The sequence below is a fragment of the Phocoena phocoena genome, chromosome 3, assembly GCF_963924675.1.
Source record: "Phocoena phocoena chromosome 3, mPhoPho1.1, whole genome shotgun sequence".
In the NCBI taxonomy this organism is placed as follows: Eukaryota; Metazoa; Chordata; class Mammalia; order Artiodactyla; family Phocoenidae; genus Phocoena; species Phocoena phocoena.
In genome coordinates, this window is record NC_089221.1 from 84,779,190 (window position 1) to 84,781,991 (window position 2,802).

A 2,802-nucleotide genomic window follows, 5' to 3' on the forward strand; every position below is an offset into this window, starting at 1 on the left:
AGTTACTTGATTTGTGAAGTTCGTTTTGACCAACTTGTGTGAAAGAGAGAGTGATTTTTCATAACTGACTTTGAGACAGCTTATCAACTTTTTCTTTTTGGGCATGGAAATAAAATATAAAATTTAGTGAGAACCAACTGGCCTGATCTGCTTCAATGTTTCTTATTCTAGATACCAGTCTTTTGAACCTTAAACTTTTGATCTGACCATTATTTCTGATATATCTGGACATACTTCATGCATTTTTAGTTGCATTTCAATAATTCTAATTATTAAAAACAGTGCTGTTTTCCTCCAAAAGAAGGGGACTTAGCCAAAAGCAATTTGTTTGGTCAACACAATGCTTTGTTAGAAAATAAATATTCCTAGTTCGAGGGTTTTTTCAGACTTAAAAAAAAGTAATTCTTTTGTATTTCATATTCCTCTTTTAGTTATTTAATATTACCTTGCACTCTTTTTGATACTGAAATGTTGTGGTACTGAATATAAAATATAATACAAGTGGACTAATTGGAAAAATCTGTTACAAAACAGTAAATGCAAATATTTCATATTAAGAAAAATATCCTGGAGAATGTGATTTTCATATGTGAATGTGCATACATGTGTATGTGTATACAAAGTGGTAACAGAAATTGACTCTGGATAAGTTAGAGGAATTATGGGTATTAGTTATAGACTTGCTTATCTGTATTTCTTTGCACAGGAGCCATGCTAATCTTCTTTGTATCGTTCCAATTTTAGTACAGGTGCTGCCGAAGCAAGCACTGCTTATCTGTATTTGTTGATTTCTCTTGAAGGATCCTGTCTTGTTTTCATAAAGTGAACTCTGCTTCCATTTCTCATGTCTCAAGAGAAAGGTCTAGTTCTAGACTTTGTAAGATACCTAAAATAAGAGATGAAAGACAGAACTGGGCCTAAGAAGGAGACTGAGAATACCATAGGAAAAATGCCAGTGGGCAAGTTACACAGATGTGAGCATATGTACATATATGTCCGTGTACAAACACATACACACACAGACTTTTCTTTTCTCAGGTATTATTCTGATCACATATTAAAAAAAGCAGTGCTTTGAGAAAAAGACTCAGCTAATGATACTCAAATGCTCTATAAATATTCACAGTGGTCTGCAAGCTGGATGCTAATCCATTCTGCCTAGTAGTTTATTCCCCCTGTGACTCCTTTTCAGTGCAAGGAAAAAGATACTTGACTGAACAGACAGGATCAGCATGATGCAGGTTCTGGTAAGAGATGCATAAAAGAATGTTGCTTTGAGAACAAAGTCATACCCCATTGCAATTTCAAAATATTTTTAAACATTCTGCAATTTTGGTCAGTGTGTGGTTTCATATTTGCAGTTATAAAACATTATATTTATGCATAAATTGTAGACTCAACACTTAGTGAGATTGTGTCTCGCGTAAGACATCAACAACATTTTAGAAAGCTTTTGTGTGTGTATGGAACAGTCACATATAAGGGAGGGGTTCCTGAAGACCTAGCATAATTTAAAATTATCCTAATTCAAGAGAATTTCTTAGAAGAATAAATATAAACAGTGGATGCCTCCTTCAAATGCACAAATATTCACATTTCTAGCATATTTTAAAAATTGTTTTTCTTTTCTCAGAATTTTCTCTAAGATATTTACAGTGATCTCTTTAATATTAACATTACACAGAATCACAGTGGTTCTGTCATAGTTTGTATCAGTCAGAGTCCATTTGGAAGACAGAATCCACAAAGTGATTTGAACAAGGAAAGTTATAATTAAGAATTATTAGCTATAAAGGGGATTATAGTTACTAGGAGTTGGCTAATAATAGCGAATTCTGAAGAATGTAGAATCAGTTGATACAAAGAACAACCCCTATCCCTAGGGATAAGATAAAGGACCCAAGGAAGAATTTCCTCTCCAAGCCTGAGATGCAGAACTTGAAAGAGATGGCACAGATGTAGCTTGCTGGATGGCAGATAAATCATTGTATTGTTGCTCTGGTAGAATTTGCTAGAAAGCTGCCCTTTAGAACTTGTCAGAAGTCTACCTCTGAGAGTGCTGGGGAAGGTGCTCACCATGATGTCCACGGTTACAAAGCTGCCTGAGGCAGATGACTGGGGAAACTTCTGGCCTCTGGGTGCAGCTACTACCACACATATACATGACAGGAGCCAGGTGCTAGGGAAGCTTCTGTGCTGCCAGTGCAAGTATGTGCTACAGGAGAAGCTGCCTGTGTTGCAGGAGCCTGCCTAGGAGCACACCAGAACCCAGAAGGAAAGCCCTTTTCTCATGCAGTGTCCTTCCTGCACCCTCTTGACAAAGCATAACATCATGCCAACTAGCAAAGGAAAAAATACTTAAAGGGTCCTTCTGTTTTTCATTGAGCAGGAAATGAAGGATGTATTTGAATCCAACAGACAATAAGTTGATAACAGGCACAGCCTTTATCTCAATATTTTATTGCCTCAAAATTTTACTACCAAATTATTGATTTCGGGATTTTTTTCCCTCTGACACTAAGCACCATTATGGCCACTTAATCATTTGCAAAATAATGACTGTAAAAAGATTTTAAATCAGGCTGACGGTGAACATTAAAATGATGACATAATATGCACCCTGAATTATATGCAAAACATAAAAATGTGTTGCTCACATAATAAGAGTATTTACTGATTCAGATGAATTTAAAATTCAGCCAGCTCACCATTGTCTTAGAAATTAAGCAATTCTTGATGTGTTTAATTCTTTGATATTCATATTATTTTCTATTTTGCATAAAATGAGATTTATAAATATAT

At 35.3% G+C, this 2,802-nt stretch overlaps 1 non-coding gene across 1 annotated transcript; it reads right to left on the bottom strand.

The window, feature by feature from the left end:
* Positions 1 to 657: 657 nt before the first annotated feature.
* On the bottom strand, positions 658 to 768 carry LOC136121750 (U6 spliceosomal RNA). Its single transcript, XR_010655767.1, has one exon. It is a non-coding gene; the product is annotated as a U6 spliceosomal RNA (small nuclear RNA).
* Positions 769 to 2,802: the final 2,034 nt, after the last annotated feature.